This window comes from Saimiri boliviensis, chromosome 6 (assembly GCF_048565385.1).
Source record: "Saimiri boliviensis isolate mSaiBol1 chromosome 6, mSaiBol1.pri, whole genome shotgun sequence".
NCBI classification, from domain to species: domain Eukaryota; kingdom Metazoa; phylum Chordata; class Mammalia; order Primates; family Cebidae; genus Saimiri; species Saimiri boliviensis.
In genome coordinates this window covers 37,299,670-37,319,278 of record NC_133454.1, presented here as the reverse complement: position 1 = coordinate 37,319,278, position 19,609 = coordinate 37,299,670, and the positions used below count along the sequence as shown (strand labels likewise).

The window sequence follows — 19,609 nt, the reverse complement described above, 5'->3', positions numbered from 1 at the left end:
TGCTTTGCATTTATTGTAGGTCTTGATGAGTCACAGGGGAGTGTGGTCGTCTCATTGTGTTATAAGCTTGTATTTAAGTTTCTAGGTGAGGAAAAATATATGTATCTGAACACCCTAGCTTCCATCCAGGGATCAATGAGCATTAAGCAAAGAAGGCTGTGGGTTCAGAGAGGATTTTGTTTCAAAAGGATTGTAGATACAGAAGAGGAAAAATATCTCTTCCTTACCCAACCTATGTTCATGGCTGCAGCCTCTGTAACTAAAGACAGGTTAACAAGAGAAAAGCATACAAATTTATTTAGCATGTTTTATGTGACACGAGAACCTTCAGAAATGAGCAGTCAAAGACACTCTGAAACTTATGCATTTTTATGTTAAGTTTGACAAAGAGTGAACAGCCATGGAGAAATGTAATTGGACAAGGGGGTATTATGTAATAGTACTGAAGTGGTAGAAACTCACCGAGGTCCATTCAGATTCTTCTGTTACTTATACAGAAATCTATTCTCTGTGACTCCGTGTCTTCGGAGATAAGGAGGTTCCTATTTCCCATGTATAGGAAACGCACTTCTGGAATGAGGGTCTCATGACCTACTTCAGTGAAAGATCAGAAAATTCTTTCTAGGTTCTATGACCTGCTTCAGGAGATAAGGGTAAGCAGAAGGTGAGAATAACTTTCCTGCTTCTGCTGTTTTTTGAATTCCTTCAGCTTAAAATATTGAATATGCTAGGGTTTCATATTTTAGAATAACATGTCTTGAACTCTGTCATAGTTATAAAAAAGAATAAAAGGTAGAAATGTGTATTTCTTGGCAGGGACAGTATGAGCAAAACCGAGTTGGACATGAGGGTGGGAGACTTTGGGAGTTCTTCGGAGAGCAATAGTAAATTCAACGGCTATGAGTAAGTGAGCAGAATGGATTGACTCAGAAGTAAATGTTTTCACTTTATTTGGAGTCTATCCCACCCTTCCAGGACTGTTCAGTATGACAGAATCTTATCGCCATGTCAACAGTGAAAACAAACCACACTTTCAATTAAAATGGATAGACTATATGCCAGGCAGTCCCCTAATGAAATCACTGTCAGGATCGATTACCAGCTTCAGAGCAAGGAAGAGCCCCAGACACAGATGATGTTTCTCCAGGTGGCACGTTCTGAGCATGCCCTGCATCAGTTCTGATTTGAACACATAAATACCGTCTCCCTCTTGGCTCGGAAACTTCATCACTGCGTGCCAAGCAAGGTTCGTGAGCATCATGCCAGTCATCCTGGTGAATGGTGCTGAATATGAATTCCTACACTTTAGAGTTTCTGCCCTTTGATGTCAACAGCACATATTTCCAGCTTAATCAAAGGTTGTGCGGGAGTGCAGCCCAGAATCCTAAAATGGATGGAAACTGAAACTTCAGCTGTTATCTGTTATCACACAAAACACTGATTCCTAGTCCAAGTCATTACTTCCATATGTGGTTAGCTGAGATGAGAGGTACAGCACACTCTCTAAAAGACCTGGTAATTAAAGCAATTTTTTTTCATGAATCATTGCAATGATTGCTTGAATTTTCTTCCTTGCTCTATGTTTATAGCTACAGCTGTAAAGTTTCCAGAGGCGCTTTTTAAAAACACTTTCCTGGGATGGATTTAATGATAAGACCTATCATAAATATTTGATTTTAGAGATTTTTATAGAGCTGAGTAAATAGCTAGAGACAATGGCCAACTATATGATAGTTTTAAAAATATATATATATTAGTGCCATATGATGGATAATTTATCCAGTATAAGTGGATCATAGGGATAGTAGCTGGTATTTTTCAAAATCTCATGAAAATTACATATCAAAAGGTACCTTATTCAATGGTAATGGGAATTATATGTATTAAGGAGCTCACATATTCATAATGACTGTAATACTTCCTAAGTAAGTATAATGTTACCTAAAACACTGAAGAAAATAAACAGGAGAAAGATTGGTATTCTAATCTATTTGGGCTGCTAAAATAAAATACCATATGGGTAGCTTATACACAGCAGAAATTTATTTTTCACTCTTCTGCGGGCTGGGAAATCCAAGCTCAAGGTGGTGGCAGATTGTGTGTCTGGTGAGGGTCGACTTTCTGGTTTTTGACAGTGTCCACTTGCTGTGTCTCCCATGAAGAAAGGGGTAAGTGAGGCCTCTAGGGACTCTTTCATGAGGGCACTAATCCCACTCGTGAGAGCTTTGGCCCCATCTTCAAATGCAATCACACTGGGAATTAGGATTTCTACAGATAAACTGGAGGAGGACACAGGCATTCAGATCATAACAACGTGTTTGTATAAAACTGAATAATTTTTTAACCTTTCTTCTTTTTCTAATGTCCACCCTGGAAGTTACAAGACTTTCATCCTTGCACACTGATAAATTATAGGAACAGTGTATAAAAAGTTGACGAAGAGGTATATCCTCCGGGAAATGCACAGAGGGCACACTATTTTTTTACCTAAATGGTGAAAGCAAACCTTGATGGCCGACATTCAGGAAATGAGTCTTGAATTTCATATCCCTGCATTTTTGTTCTAATTATTGTCTATGATAATACACTCTTATACCACCATAGAAACAATTTTTTTTTCAAAATTAAGTTTACTTATGACGTCTCAGGCTAAAAGAACTGTGGCAATGGTCTACGTTTGCTTTAACCTTTTTAGTAGTCTATGATTCAGCCATGTGACATTTACCCTTCACTCTTCTTCAGAAAATGGATTTTCACCCGAATAATTGGAAAAGGTCAAATTGTAAAGTGTTTTCTTATATTTTGAAAAATGTTAATATGTCATGTTGTTGCTACTCTTTGTTAACACTGAGAAAAATGTACACATACACATGAACATATACATGTAAAGTCTGCCACGATATATAATGGCTAGCCAAAGAATATATATATATATATATATATATATATATATATACATGTAATTGTATATATGCCTAAAGATATTTTTCAAAACACAGCTATCTATAATTTTATAAAAGAATATAAATATGGATCTTTTGCTTTTCCCATGCATCCTTTTACATTTTTTTCCTTCATTTCAATGATTTTACTCTCTTTCTAGTTTCTCTATATTATTTACCTCTTCTTTTCATCCCAGTGGTTCAGAGTACAGCATTTGTGGCCAGAAGTAGGGGTAAATCTCAGCTCTGACAATAGCTGTATACTCTTTAACAAGTTTCTTAACCTTTTTTGGAACTCATTATCCCAATTATGCAGGAGGGGAAAAAAAAACAACAACTAATACCTCCTACATTGAGTTTTTGTGAGGATTAAATGAGTTAATACACTTTAGGCTGGTGATAAGCATTCACTGGATACTAGCAATCATAGAGAAAGCATGTGGCTTCATAATTTCTTTTGCCACTCTGTCTTAAACAACTCTCCCTTAAACCTCATACATCTATTGAAATTTAGGTTTTAACTCATGTCTCTCTGATCACTTGGTACAATACGTCTAAGGCATTGTGATAAGAAGAATTCTGAGGCCCAGTCAGAACTGGTAGGAAAGAATGACATAGAGACAATGAAAAAAGCTTGCCATGGACTTGGGAAGCTGGCTCTCATGCCACCTATTTATCATTTTTGAAAAAGATGAGTCACATTTGGGCAGTATTTGGGAAAATTTCAAAGCACTTTTATTACTTTTGAGCATGATAACTGACATCATTTTATAATAGAATCATCCATAAGGTAGCTTGGGGCAGCTTCCATATTAGGTCCAGCTCACAAAACTTTTATTTGAAACCTGTGAAATTCATTGCAGTGCTCTGAAGACTGTATAGAAACAGAATACAAATAGTCTGTTTATAAGCAAAAGACCTAATTAATACAAGCTACTTCCATGAGGCCCATCTTAATTTATTCATCCTAGACAGCGATACAGCCCTCAAGAATGAAGCCTGGACTAATTTGTACTGTGTTAATTTACCTGCCACAGCTTGTGGTTTTATCCTATTTTTTTTTAGAGTCTATACCAAATCCATGTAAGGAAACCTTGACATTGTCCAGTCATTGGGTGATTCCTGATTGATTTGCATCTTCCTCTTGGAAGGTGATGACTTTTGACTCATTCACTCATACTTTTTGTTTAATTAGAAAGCTATCTTTTGGCTGAAGAAGTAGAAGTAAACAGTAAATGACTCACATGCCTGCTTTTTCTGCTATTCCATTTATGGGTCTAGCCTATCAGGCTGCCTCAGTGCTATGATCCAGCTGTCTTTCATGATCTACTAATAGGATATAGTTAACCTACACTTTGTGTCATTAGTTCATTTGATATTCAGCCTCACTAACAAGAAGGACACAAAAAGCCTGTCTCAGTTTCGTCACCTCTGCCTGATACTGTCCACTCTGAGACCTAATTACTTTTTCTTGCAAATCTCTGAAACATCTAGGTTTGAACTTAGGGTAGGTGTTTCTCTCCTAAACCAATGACATCTCACAAATGGTTTAAGAGCCCAGGGAGGGTTTATAAGGAAAACATCTGTGAATAAAATAGTTAAGGCTCTTTATAGCCTTTGAATTGCTATCAATCAGGACAAGCGAGAAGTCCTCTAATATTGTGGTTGATAAAAGGCATTTAATATGTCACAGGATCAGCAGTTATTTCTTTAAATAAACTTTTTCCAATAAGAAGTCTGGCCTGAGGCTGACATTGTGAGGACATAATTTTTCCAGGATTCATTTATTCTTAGTGTTACAATCCAGACATTAATTGTAACCTATCTGCTGCCCACTGTATCCAATGAGATAATCTAAATCATTCCCAATTCCTTCCTCTCAAAGCACGCACCAGGCCTGTAGCCTTCTAGTATTTGCCACTACTTCATGAGAATTGCAAAAATATCCATAAGAAATGCATTAGCAGAAACTCGAAATAATGTGGTACTCCATGTGTCTTGACCTGTGTTCTGCAAAAGAAGTATGTAATGCCATCTTCATTCCAATGACTTTTATGTGTCTCCATGCTTGGAAGAGCTCCTGGGACTTTGTGGCTGCCCAGCAACATGTGGTTTATTCAATCAGTAAACCAAAAATAAATTCTAAGCTCCGCCTAACCATCTGAATAAGCCCCTCCTCTCAGCCAAGGACATTCCAAAGTTATCCTGAAAAACTGATATGTCATAATCGGAAGGGGCAGCTAGACATATTTTATTATACCCTCCTCTCTTTTGGAATTCCTGATAGAAAAGACTCTAAGTCTGATAAGATATATTCACAATCTATTCTCTCTGAGGCCTGCTACCTGGAGGCTTCATCTACATGATAAAACCTCGGTTTTTACAACCTCTTATCATAACCCACACATGCACAGTGTGTTTACTCGAGTTGTATGCATGCTCACTTGAGAAATTCTTCCTTTACCAGTCAAATGTCCCTAAAAGTTCATACGCCAGTTAAATTCTGTGGTTTTTTTTTTTTTTTTTTTTTTCCTCAATGTGTATGCTTGAGCTCACTTGCCCAACGCCTGAGATCTTGTTTCAGGAAGCTGCTGATTACCAGTTTCAGGTATTTCTGTTTACTGGGAGACTGCCTTTCCATGGTGCTGGTTGCAACCAATTATTTTAGAGAGACAGTTTAATAACTGCCTGTCACTGGATAGTTGCCTGACATTCCTGGTTGAGGAGGGCCCCTCTCCTGCCCTGCTCATGTCTGTCTACCTGCTGTAACATAACCACCTTGGGCACATGTCAGGACCTCATGAGGCTGTGTGATGGGCATGTCCTTAACCTTAGCAAAATGAACTTTCTAAATTCATTGATACTGGTTCTCAGTCATTTCACAGATCATTTTGGGTTCACAAATAATTTCACTTAAAATTCAAACAATAAAGAAGACAGTTTGTGCTTTCAAAGAGTTTGGAGCCAGACGTACAGCCTATTGAATGCTGTGAAAGCCCCCAGGAGACGCCTCTAGGTGTGTATTTGGAAGGAGAGGGGTAGGCTGGGATTTTAGGTCAAAGATGCTTCTGTTTGGAAGTAGCATACATTTTGGGGAAGCCAACATTGAGACTGAAGCACTGTTACTTCCATTCCTTAGGACAATGATGTCAGAAGGAGACCCTAGAATGAGGATTCACATGCAATCTATTTATGAAGAAATGCTCCCAAGAAAAAACTGGAAATGGTAGGGAAGGCAGGACAAGGAAGGAGAAAGCCAAGCAATTGTGCAATGTAGGCAGAATTCTGCTAAGGGTAACTTCAAACAGATCCCGCAGAGGAATTTTCTGAGCTGAAATTTCATTTTCCATTTTCTGTCAGTCATTGGCTAAGGGCTGCCTCAGATGAACCTAAACCCTCAGGCACTTTCAGCAAAGATGCAGGCATTTAGAAGCAAAACTATACAGTCTTCATGGACTGACACATTGTAAAGGGATCTTGGGAGGACTTCCACCAAGATAGCCAAATAGGAATAACTCCGGTTCACAGTTCCCATCAAGATTAATACAGAAGAGGGGAGACCTCCGCATGTCCAGCTGACGTACCAGGTTCATCTCATGAGGGCTTACACAGTGGGTATAGCCCAAGGAGTGCCAGCTGAATCAGGGTTGGGTGGTGCCTTATCCAGGAAGTGCAAGGGACCTGCGAACTCCTTCTCCTAGCCAAGAAAAGCCATTAGGGTCTTTTCCTGACACTCTAGCACTATGGCTCAGATACTGTGCTTTTCACACCATCTTTGCAACCCACAGACAAGGAGATTTCCTCCAGTGCCTACAAAACCAGTGCCCTGGGTTTCCAGCACAAAACTGGGCAGCCATTGTAGCCACAGCATTTTTTTTTCTTCTCATACCCCTGTAGCACCTGGAACACCAGCAAGACAGAACCACTCACTGCCCTGAAAAGGGGCTGAAGCCAGAGAGCTGAATGATCTGGCTCAGTGGGTCCCACTCCCACAAAGACCAGCAGGCTAAGATCCACTGGCTTGAAATTCTGGCAGCCAGCACGGCAGTCTGAACTCCACCTGGGATGTTTGAGCTTGGTGGGTGGAGGGGCATCCACCATTGCTGAGGCTCAGGAAGACAGTTTTAATCTCGCCTGTGTAAACAAAGTCACCTGGAAGTTTATACAGCAACTAAATGGAGCCCATGCAGCTGAGCAAGGCCTCCGCAGGCAGACTGTCACTAGACTCCCTTCTTGCTGGGCAGGGCATCTCTGAAAAAAGGTAGCAACCAGTCAGAGATTTATAATAAAGCCCTCCCCCCTCCAATTTCTGGGACAGAGCACCTGGGAAAAGGGGCAGTTATGGGTTCAGCTTCAGCAGACTTAAACGTCCCTGCCCAGCAGCTCTGAAGGGAGCAGCAGATATCACAGCATAGCACTTGAGCTCTGATAAGGGATAGACTGCCTCCTCAAGTGGCTCCATGACCCCTGTGTATCCTGACAGGGAGACATTTCCTACAAAGGGCTCACAGACACCTCATACAGGAGAGCTCTGGCTGGCATCTGGCAGGTAATCTTCTGGGAAGAAGATACCAGAGGAAGAAACAGGGAGCAATCTTTGCTGTTTTGCAGACCCCACTGGAGATTCCCAGAGAAGCAGGGTCTGTAGGGAACCTCCAGGAAAACTCCAGCAGATCGCAGAGGAGCCTGAATGTTAGAAGGAAAACTAACAAACAGAAATAAATAGTTTCAACATCAATGGAAGGGACGTCCACTCAGAGACCCCATCCAAAGGTCACCAACTTCAAAGACAAAAAGTAGATAAATCCACTAAGATGGGAAGAAACCAGTGAAAAAAGACTGAATCCTCCAAAAACCAGGATGCCTCTTCTCCTTCAAGGGATTGCAACTCCTCACCAGCAAGGGAACATAACTGGGTGGAGAATAAGTTTGACAAATTGACAGAAGCAGGCTTCAGAAGGTGAGTGTTAACAAACTTCTCCGAGCTTAAGGAGCATGTTCTAATCCAAAGCAAGGAAACTAAGAACCTTGAAAAAAGGTTAGATGAAATGCTAACTAGACTAACCAACACAGAAAAGAACATCAACGACTTGATGGAGCTGAAAAACACAGCACAAGAACTTCATGAAGCATACAGAAGTTGCAATAGCTGAATGGATCAAGCAGAAGAAAGAATATGAGGATCAGTGAAATAAAGTGAGAAGGCAAGAACAGAGAAAAAAGAACAACAACAACAAAAAGAACAAAGCATCCAAGAAATACGGGATTATGTGAGAAGACCAAATCTACATTTGATCTGTGTACCCGAAAGAGATAGGGAGAATGAAACCAAGTTGGAAAACACTCTTTAAAATATTATCCAGGAGAACTTCCCCAACTTAGCAAGGCAGGCCAACATTCAAATTCAGGAAATACAGAGAATACCATATTCCTTGAGAAAAGCAACCCCAAGACATATAACCATCAGATTCACTGGGGTTGAAATGCAGGAAAAAAATGCTAAGGGCAGCCAGAGAGAAAGGGCAGGTGACTCACAAAGGGAAGCCCATCAGACTCACAGTGGATCTCTTGGCAGAAACCCTAGAAGCCAGAACAGAGTAAGAGCCAATATTCAACAAGCTTTAAAAAAAGATTTTTCAACCCAGAATTTATATCCAGCCAAACTAAGCTTCATAAGTGAAGAAGAAATAAAATCCTTTATGGACAAGCAAGTGCTGAGAGATTGTGTCACCAACAGTCCTGCCTTACAAGAACTACTGAAGGAAGCACTAAACATGGAAAGGAACAACCAGTACCAGCCACTGCAAAAACATACCAAATTGTAAAGACCATTGACACTATGAAGAAACTGTATCAACTAATGGGCAAAACAACCAGCTAGCATCAAAATAGCAGGATCAAATTCACACATAATAATATTAACCTCAAATATAAATGGGCTAAATGCCCCAACCAAAAGACACAGTCTGGCAAATCAGATAAGGAGTCAAGACTTATTGGTGTGCTGTATTCAGAAAACCTATCTCGCGTGCAAAGACACACATAGGCTTAATATAAAGGGATGGAAGGTCCGGGCATGGTTGTTTCTCCACCCCTTTACTGGCACAAAGTGCCTCTAATCCCAGCACTTTGGACAGATTACCTGAGGTCACAAGTTTGAGACCAGTCTGACCAACATGGAGAAACCCCATCTCTACTAAAAAAAAAAAAAAAAACAAAAACGAAATTAGTTGGGCGTAGTGGCACACGTCTATAATCACAGCTATGTGGGAGGCTAAGGTAGAAGAATCACTTGAACCTGGGAGGTGGAGGTGTGGTGAGCCGAGATCACACCATTGCACTCCAGCCTGGGTAACAAGAACAAAACTCAGTCTCAAAAAATAAATAAATAAATAAAATGGATGGATGAAGATTTACCAAGCAAATGGAGAGGGGGAAAAAAAAAAAAAGCAGGAGTTGCAATTCTAGTCTCCGATAAAACACACTTTAAACCAACGAAGATCAAAAGAGATAAAGAAGGGCATTACATAATTATAAAGGGATCAATGCAACAAGAAGAGCTAATATCCTAAATATATATGCACCCAATACAAGAGCACCCAGATACATAGAGCAAGTGTTGAAGAAACTACAAAGAGACTTAGACTCCAACACAATAATAGTGGGAGACTTTAATACCCCACAGTCAATACTAGACAGATCAATAAAATGGAAAATGAACAAGGATATCCAGGACTTGAACTCAGATCTGGACCAAGTGAACTTAATAGACATCTACAGAACTCTCCACCCCAATACCACAGAATACAGATTCTTCTCAGCACCAGATTGCACTTATTCTAAAATTGACCACATAACTGGATGTAAAATGCTCCTCAGCAAATGCAAAATAGTGGAGATCATAACAGTCTCTCAGACCACAGTGCAATCAAATTAGAACTCAGGATTAACAAACTCACTCAGAACCACACAACTACATGAAAAGTGAACAAACTCCTCCTGAATGACTACTGGATAAATAGTGAAATGAAGGAAGAAATAAAGATGTTCTTTGAAACCAATGAGAACAAAGACACAATGTACCAGAATCTCTGGGACACATTTAAAGCAGTGTCTAGAGGGAAATTTATAGCACAAAATGCCCACAAGAGAAATGAGGGAACATCTAAAATTGACACCCTAATGTCAGGATTAAAAGAGCTAGAGAAACAAGATTAAACAAATTCAAAAGCTAGCAGAAGACAAGAAATAACTCAGAGCAGAGCTGAAGGAGACAGAGACATGAAAAACCCTTCAATAAATTAACAATTCCAGGAGCTGTTATTTGAAAATATCAACAAAATACATAGACCACTAGGCAGACTAATAAAGAAGAAAAAAAAGAAGAATCAAATAGACACAATAATAAAGGGGTATCGATATCAACCATGGATCCCAAAATACAAACTACCATTAGAGGTTACTACAAACACCTCTATGCAAATAAATCAGTAGACCTAGAAGAAATGGATAAATTCCTGGACACTTAAACCCTCACAAGACTAAACAAGAAAGAATTTGAATTCCTGAACAGACCAATAACAAGGTCTGAAGTTCAGGCAGCAATTGATAGCCTACCAACCAAAAAAAGTCCAGGACCAGACTCATTCACAGCCAAATTCTAGCAGAGGTACAAAGAGGAGCTGGTGCCATTCCTTCTGAAACTATTCCAAACAGTACAAAAAGAAGTAATCCTCCCTAACTCATTTTATGACACCAACATCATCCTGACACCAAAACCGGGCAAAGACACAACTAAAAAAGAAAATTTCTGGCCAATATCTATGATGAACATTGATGCAAAAATCCTAAATAAAATGCTGGCAAACTGAATCCAACAGCACATCAAAAGCTTATCCAACATGATCAAGTTGGCTTCATCCCTGCGATGAAAGGCTGGTTCAATATACACAAATCTATAAACATAATCCATCACATAAACAGAACCAAAGACAAAAAATCACATGATTATCTCAACAGATGCAGACAAGGCTTTTGACAAAATTCAACAGTCCTTTATGCTAAAAACTCTTAATAAACTAGGTATCAATGGAACATATCTCAAAATAAGAGCTACTTATGACAAATCCACAGCCAATATCATACTGAATGGGCAAAACCAGGAAGCATTCCCTTTGAAAACTGGCACAAGATGAGGATGCCCTCTCTCACACTCCTATTCAATGTAGTATTGGGAGTTCTGGCCAGGGCAATCAGGCAAGAAAAAGAAATAAAAGGTATTCAGTTAGGAAAAGAGGAAGTCAAATTGTCTCTATTTGCAGGCAACATGGTTATATATCTGGAAGACCCCATCGTCTCAGTCCAAAATCTCCTTAAGCTGATAACCAACTTCAGCAAAGTCTCAGGATTCAAAATCAATGTGCAAAACCCACAAGCATTCCTATACACCAGCAATAGACAAACAGAGAGTCCAATCATGAGTGAACTCCCCTTCACAATTGCTGAGAAAGAAATAAAATACCTAGAAATAATAAAGAAAGTAAAATATCTAGAAACACAACTAACAAGGGATGTGAAGGACCTCTTCAAGGAGAACCACAAACCACTGCTTAAGGAAATAAGAGAGGACAGAAACAGATGGAAAAACATTCCATGCTCACGCTTAGGAAGAAACTGTATCATGAAAATGGCCATAATGCCCAAAGTAATTTATAGATTCAATGCTATTCCCATCAAGCTACCATTGACTTTCTTCACAGAACTGGTAAAAATCACCTTAAATTTTATATGGAACCAGAAAAGAGCCCACACAACCAAGAAAAGCCTTAGCAGAAAAGAGAAAGGTGGAGGCATCACCCTCTGTTTTGGTTACTGGTACCAAAACAGAGATATAGACCAGTGGAACAGAACAGAGGCCTCAGAAATAATGCTGCATATCTACAACCATCTAATTTTTGACAAACCTGACAATAACAAGCAATGGGGAAATAATTTAATAAATGGTGGTGGGAAAACTGACTAACCATATGCAGAAAGCTGAAACTGGATCCCTTCCTTACATTTATGCCAAAATTAACTCCAGATAGATTAAAGATTTAAATGTAAGACCTAACACCATAAAAACCCTAGAAGAAAACCTAGGCACTACCATTCAGGACATAGGCATGGGCAAGGACTTCATGACTAAAACAGCAAAAGCAATGGCAACAAAAGCCAAAATAGACAAATGTGATATAATTAAACTCAAGAGCTTCTGCACAGCAAAAGAAACAATCATTAGAGTGAACCAGCAACCAATAGAATGGGAAAAACTTTTTGCAATTTACCCATCTGACGAAGGGCTGATATCCAGAATCTACACAGAACTTAAGCAAATTTCTAAGAAAAAAAAAAAAAAAACCAACAAAAAGTGTATGAAGAATATGAACAGACACTTTTCAAAAGAAGACATTTATGCAGGCAACAAACATATGAAAGAAAGCTCATCATTACTGGTCATTAGAGAAATATAAACCAAAACCACATTGAGGTACCACCTCACGCCTGTCAGAATGGTGATCATTAAAAAATCAGGAGGCAACAGATGCTGGAGATGATGTGGAGAAATAGGAATGCTGTTACATTATTGGTGGGAGTGTAAATTAGTTCAACCATTGTGGAAGACAGTGTGGCAATTCCTCAAGGACCTAGAAATAGAAATGCCATTTGACCCAGCAATCCCATTACTGGGTATATACCCAATGGATTCTAAATCCTTCTAATATAAAGACACATGCGCATGTACGTTTTCTGCAGCACTGTTGACAATAGCAAAGACTTGGAACCAACCCAAATGCCCATCAATGACAGACTGGATAAGGAAAACGTGGCACATATACACCATGGAATACTATGCAGCCATAAAAAAGGATGAGTTCATGTCCTTTGCAGGGACATAAATGAAGCTGGAAACCATCATTCTCAGCAAACTGACACAAGATCAGAAAACCAAACACCACAGGTTCTCAGTCATAAGTGGGTGTTGAACAATGAGAACACATGGACAGAGGGAGGGGAACATATACACTGGGGCCTGTTGAGGGGTGCAGGGCTAGGGGAGGGATAGTAGTGGTTAGGGGGAAAAGGGAGGGACAGCATTAGCAGAAATACCTAATGTAGATGACAGGCGATGAATGCAGCAAACCACCACAGCACGTGTGTACCTATGTAACAAACCTGCATGTTCTGCACATGTACCCAGAACTTAAAGTATATTTTTTAAAAATAGATTTTGGAGGAACACCAACAACATCACTCCACACCCAATGCACAGCACCAGGAACAGTGTTCTTTGCGGTCACAGATTGCATTAGAATTCTAAAATGTTATTTGGTGGCAGATGTTTAGGTACTTTGTAGGAAATTGTATTTTTTTTTTTACTTTTTTTTTTTTTTGAGTCTATAGAGGAAATGCATTGTATCCTTTTGAAATCAAGGAATGTCTGGGTTACATGGGGTTAAACCAGGTGACATCTTTGTCCCTGGAAACATGGCTGTGTTTGTAGGTGGCTGCTTACTCTATTAAACTAAATTATATCAATTGGGGGTTAGAGAGGAATCCCAGACCCATATCCCCTCCTTATGAGGCAGCTAGGCCTTTCAAATTGCCCACTAGCTGTCCTTCCTTTGAGTGAAGATATGTTTCTTTCAAATACAATTTTAATGAGGGTTATACATCAATGAATTATCAATATTAACCTGACAGAATTTATCTGATCTCTAAAGAATGAGATCTAGAATTGATAACCTTAGATGAGCATCTAAGAAAATATCCAGAATATGGGGTCATTTGGTTAGGCTGCCTTGTAACCAAAAATTCTATAGCTGTGTCCTTGGCCTGAGGGGCAGCAGGAATGTATGAGGCAGCCATAGGAAATGTAAGGGCCAAGGGTGGCCTTGAGAAGAGGCAGCCAGCATCACGAATGACTGATTTCCCCTTAGGTGGTCTTGTTCATGTACTCACGTTCCTATTGCCACACACAAAAAAGCACCCTGCACAAATTTGAGAGACTCATAACCTAAGGAATCAGTGCACAGCCACGTTCAGGTATCCTAGCCCATTTTTAGTACTCAAAAATATTTACTGAATGAATAGATTTGTTGAAAGAATCCTTTGTTTGGTGCGATTTGCAACCCCAGAAAGGCTGGTAGCTACAGCCTGGGAGGGGAAAGGTGGAACAGACCTCAGGTAGATAAAAACCCCCAAGGAACCATTTCAAGACTTTCTGGCTGAACGTGGTGACACAGATGTCTCAGTAACATTTGCCAGGCTGAGTAAGCTTTGAGACTTCGTGGAGGGCTTATCTCTGGCGTCAGAGGCACTATCTCTGGCTGCCCGGCACAGGGTCTCCCTAAAGACTGCCAGAAAGAACACATAAACCTGGCTTGGCTTGGGCTCTCTTTGTTTCCTGTATTCCTGGCTGCTGGCCAAAACACACAGTATTCCAGATTAAGAGGTCACACTGACACAGTTCAGGCAGGCTGGTGACAAGGCCTGTGAAGAAATAGGCAGGAAGCACCCACCCCCTGCTGCTGGTGCTGATGTCACATGGGCAAAGTGGTTCAGAGAAATGCACACAGCTCCCGAGTCACAGCTGGAACAAAACCTACCGGCGGCCATTTACCACTTCCAGGTGAACTTGGACAAATGCTGAGCCTTCCTGAGGCCTACTGTCCTCAGCTGTTTCAAAATAACCTATTGGATGAGGTCAAGTGATGGTTAAACAAGAAAACGTATATGAAGTGCTTTTTCTTTGAGGGACTTAACACTTGAGCATCCCTGTCAGGAACTGGGCTAAAACCATGCCGTATACATCTGCATCAGGTCTGCCCTAGAGGCCCGACTCAGTTTTGAGATGGTATTTGTGCCTGTAAAAGAATCCCAGGACAAGCCTCCAGGTATGCATCTGCGCCAATAAAGACAAGGCTGAGACATGAGCAGACCAGTCTTGGAGAGACTGGGGGCAGGCAGGTAGCAGAGAGGGAAATGGGGAGCTCTGGCACAGAGCCAGGACAAGACAGACACACACGTTCTTGTCTATAACCCTTGGTTAATCTGGGTGCTGACTAAATTTCACCTCCAAACTTCACACTGGTCTTCTCTTCTACATGTGGCTACTGTCTCTGTGGGGACACGGCTTCAACCAGGCTTTCTTTTCTGACACTTCCCTGGTCTTGATGGTAAGGACTTACTCATCGGTGCCCCAGTCTCACACCTATTCCTCCAAGTCGGCTGGGTTATCATCCCATAAACCGCCAGGGGTCTATTGCCCAGTCTTAGACACTCCTTAAGCATTCCTACACCCCACTGGACTAGAGCCCCTTCCCTGATACTTCTCTGAGAGCCCCTTGTGCTCAGAACTGAAGACTCCCTGGAGCGGGTGTGCCCAATCGGGAAAGGCAACCAGAAAAAGATCTGAAGAAGGTAGCGGAGGGAGCAAGCAGGTATGGAGGAAGAACATTTTAGGCTGGGTGAACCTGAGTGGAAAGACTCAGATGCACAAGCACGTCTTGGGGATTGTGGAACAGCGAGGAGAAGCGGGGGTTTGGAGGGAGGGAGGGGGACAGCAGGAGAAGATGAGGTCAGAGAGATCACAGGAAGGGTCAGAGCTTGGACAGCCGTGAGGGCCACAGGGAGGCTGTGGCTTTTCCACTGAGCGGAGAAGGAAGCTCTAGCAGGATTTGGAAGGCAGAAAGCAACACTGGTCTCTGGTGGTTCGTCTGCAGGACCCTTTCCTACTCTCACTTCTAGAGCGGTGACCTTCCTTTCCTCATCTTACTCTGCCGTCATTTCCTGAATGGCAGTTTCTTGTGATATTGGGAGCATTAGAACCGGCTGGGTCAAAGACCCACATTGTGACATTCCCTGCAGACTTTTGCTCTGACACATGGCCGAAGCTGAACTGGAACGCTCTATCCAGTTCACTGTCTCCAACCCCAGCCTCCCTTCCCCACAAGCCCTCCTCCTTCCTGCTAGCTTCTAGCTGAATCTCTCTTTCCTTCCTTTCCGGCACCTTTTCCCCATAATCCGTGACATGGGCTCTTTTGTCCCTAGAAAAACTGATACCAGCCTCAGTTTTTTTTAATTGTAATTTAAATTTATTTTCTAATGGTCAGCATAGTCCAGATGAAGAATACATATATGAAATATAGTATGAAAAGGTCATTAACGAAGTGGACATTTGGAACTTGTGTTGGCTATCCTAAGTCAAAAAAGAAAGTATTCTATATAGTGCAGTTTTATCATCATTCGATGTCTTGCTAGACATCAAATTTTCCCCCAACCAGAGTTGACAGTGTACTAGGCTACCTGGTGTTTTCCTGAAAACTTCCACTCTTCATCCTCCCACCTATTTATGTAAAAAAAAAAAAAAAAAAAAAGACAATAAAATTCGCATAGCACTTGGTCAGGAAATTAGAGGCCAAAATGAACATTGATTTCAAAAAAGAGTATCTAAACTCTTCTTGAAATTGACGGACCTGAGCTGGCGTTTCAGCGCGAACCAGCTGTGGTTTGTGACTGCATAAAGCCACAGCCAGTTTGAGCCACAGCGGAGAAGGGGTGATGTGTGAAGTTCTTTTTCTTTTTTTAAACTTTTAAGTTCAAGGGTACATGTGCTGGTTTGTTACATGGGTAAACTTGTGTCACGGGGGTTGTCGTACAGATTATTTCATCACCCAGGTATTAAGCCTAGTACTCATTAATTATTTTTACTGATTCTGTCCCTCCTCCCACCCTCAAATCAGCTCCAGTATGTGTTGCTCCTCCCTATGTGTCCATGTGTTCTCATCGTTTAGTTCTCACTTATAAGTGAGAACATGAGGTATTTGGTTTTTTGTTTCTGCATTAGTTTGCTAAGGATAATGGCTTCCAGCTCCATCTATGTCCCTGCAAAAGACATGATCTCATTGTCTTTTATGGCTGCATAGTATTCCATCGTGTATATGTACCACATTTCCTTTATCCAGTCTATCATCGATTGGCATTTGGGTTGATTCTATGTCTTTGCTATTGTGAGTAGAGCTGGACTGAACATACGTGTGCATGTGTCTTTATAACAGAACACTTTCTATTCCTTCAGGTATATGCTCAATTATGGGATCGCTGGGTCAAATGGTTTTTCTGTCTTTAGGTCTTTGAGGAATGGCCACACTGTCTTCAACAGTGGTCAAACTAATTTATACTCCCACCCACAGTTGGTAAGTGTTCGTTTTTCTCTACAACCTTACCAGTATCTGTTACTTTTTGACTATTTAGTAATAGCCATTCTGACTGGTATGAAATGGCATCTCATTGTGGTTTTGATTTGCTTTCTCTAATCATCAGAAATATTGAGCTTTTTTCCATATGTTGGTTAGCTACATGGATGTCTTCTTTTGAAAAGTGTCCTGTTTATGTCCTTTGCCCACTTGTTAACGGGGTTGTTTTTTCTCTTTTGCATTTAAGTTCCTTATAAATGCTGGATACTAGACTTTTGTCAGATGCACAGTCTGCAAAAATTTTCTCCCATTGTGTAGGTTGTCTGTTTACTCTGTTGATCGTCTCTTTTGCTGTGCCGAAGCTCTTTAGTTGAATTAGATCCCATTTGTCAGTGTTTGCTTGTGTTGCCATTGCTTTTGGCATCTTCATCATGAAATCTTTGCCCGTGCCTCTACCCAGAATGGTATTGCCTACGTTGTCTTCCAGGGTTTTGATAGTTTTCGGTTTTACGGTTAAGTCTTTAATGCATCTTTAGTTGATTTTCGGGTATGGTGTATGAAAGGGGTCCAGTTTCAGGCTTCTGCACATAGCTAGCCAGCTGGCCGTCTCCAAGGCAAGGAGCAGCCAGCAGGGAGCAGCTTGTGCTTCAGCTCTGGAGCAGCCTGCTGGGAGGCCTGGAGCACTGTGACACAGACTGGTTTTATGAGGTAACTGGTAGGCGCTAATAACTCTGCTCATAACTATGGCATTGGAGATGGGCCCCTGAAGACCATTAACAGAGCCAATGCAATTATGGCCTTGACTTGTACATGGGCCATACACAAGTCATTCCTTCATGTCATCTTCCCCAGCAGTGAGTGAGATGATGCTGCAATATTTGAGTTTTGCAAATAAATGTATTCAAATATAACATAAATGTATCTAAAAATAAGGATTTTTAATAATAAATAACTTATTTTAATTTTTAATTTTTACTATGCAGAAGTCCTTATTCTTATAGATTTAGTAATATTAATCAGTGATAACTGTCATCTATTAAGCAGACATAACTGGAAGAGTCTGTGCTAGGTCTTCTGTCTACTTCCTCTCATTGAACTTTTCTGACAACCCTACGTGATATTGTTCTATCAGAGATGAGAACATCCAAGTTCAGTCAGATCAAATAACTGGCTCAAAGTTATATAGCTACTAAGTGGTAGAAGCAGGATTTAAACAAGATCTTTTTGGAAATAACAGTAAAATGCAAGAAGTACAGATATTGGAGTTAAAATGCCTTAATTCACCTGTCTGCATTTGATCTTTGTGGATGGAGGAAGATTTACACACAATTAATGGTATTGCATCCGGTGTGTTATAACGTTGCAAAAATGGAACAATATCTTGTCAGCTCCCCCTTTATTTCCCATTCTGAGAAGAAAAACAACTCTCTCCGCAAACTATCACAGCCCACCAGAAAAGCCAGTCACTCAGAGGAGCGGCGGTGGCCGGGGGGGCTACAGAAGCTCAGGTCATGGAGAGAAATCCCACTGCACTGCCATGTCCAGAGTTCACAAAAACAAAAGACTGATTTTTGTTGGTTCCAAAGACACAAAAACATAAAGCCAGCATACAGGGAGTGGTCTGTTCTGATGAGACTCAGTTTCATTGCTGGTTTATTCTGAATTCCCTTCTGTTTCCTCATCACATAGGTTAAAGCAAACATCAGTTCCTTAGTAAGAAAACCTTGCGTTCTAAGCTCTGCAACTGATCAAAGATGAATAGAGAAGGGTCTGATAAATGTATAGCATTTCTCTATTTTTCCTTGCAAAGCATCTGACTCAGTACCTAGTGCAAAAGACAAAAATATATGCTATTAATCATTGTACCCCCTCTTTTATATATATGGATCCCATCTGACTATTAAAGTTGTACTTCAGAGTGAGAAAAAAAGAGATGAATGCTTACAGAATGTTTCTTTAATATATCTTATTTTTCTCTGGGTGCACTTCACGTTCTATCTTAACACATTTGCTAATTTAATTCTCACAGTGGTCCCTATCTTGTATCTTAGAGAAAAGAAGTAGCAATCATTGTTCTTGTTGAAGACTAGGATTCTAATCCTAATGCTTTTAAGACCAAGGCCAGTACTTTACGTATGCAAGCATGTACAGTAATTGCAAAAGAAGAGGCTCTCTCAAGAGGATGAATGTTAAAGTAATTTTCAAACTTAGGTCAAGTTGCTCCTCTGAGCCGTGAAGTGAGGTAAAGAACAATTTGTCTTTCAATCTGCCAATGAAGGATAGAAGCACAAAGCATCTTGACCGAGGTAAGCCAGCAGAGGGTGCCATTGCCTCTTCCTGTAGATGTAATCAGTGCAAACCCAAGGGGCTCAACTTTCTTGCCAAAAAGAAAAGGTTCAGGTGAGATGTCCCAAACTCCTCAGCTCATAA

The 19,609-nt window shown here is 40.6% G+C and overlaps 1 long non-coding RNA gene across 1 annotated transcript in view; it reads right to left on the bottom strand.

Annotated features, from left to right (window-relative positions):
- The window catches only part of LOC141584815 (uncharacterized), a 254,402-nt gene that overhangs the window by 686 nt on the left and 234,107 nt on the right, over positions 1 to 19,609 (bottom strand). The gene's annotated exons all lie outside the window — the stretch shown is intronic.